Raw genomic sequence first — 419 nt, 5'->3', positions numbered from 1 at the left:
CTGAAGATTTTTTACACAATGATGTGCCTATACTTAACACTACTGAGCTGTACACTTAAAAATGGTTAAGAGGATACATTTTATGTTGCGCTTTTTAACATAATTAAAAGTTGAGTTAAAAATTATTTTTAAAAGTGAAGAAATGAGAAGGGGAGGAGGGACGAAAGAAAGAAAGAAGGGAGGGGAGAAAGAGGAGAGGAAGGAATGAGGGAGGAGGGAAGGAGAGGACAAAGGGAGGAAGAAATGGAGGATGGGAGAAGGGAAAGAGAGAGGAAGAGAAAGATGTAGGGAGGGAGGAAAGCAAAGAAAAAGAGGGAAAAGGAAGGAAACAGGAAAGGAGGAATGGAAGCAAGGAGGAACCGGAGGGATGAAGGGAAAAAATAAAAATGAAGAGAAGGTAGGAGGAAAAGACTACCTAG

The sequence above is a fragment of the Desmodus rotundus genome, chromosome 1 (genome assembly GCF_022682495.2).
Source record: "Desmodus rotundus isolate HL8 chromosome 1, HLdesRot8A.1, whole genome shotgun sequence".
In the NCBI taxonomy this organism is placed as follows: domain Eukaryota; kingdom Metazoa; phylum Chordata; class Mammalia; order Chiroptera; family Phyllostomidae; genus Desmodus; species Desmodus rotundus.
Note: the sequence above shows the minus strand (reverse complement) of the source record.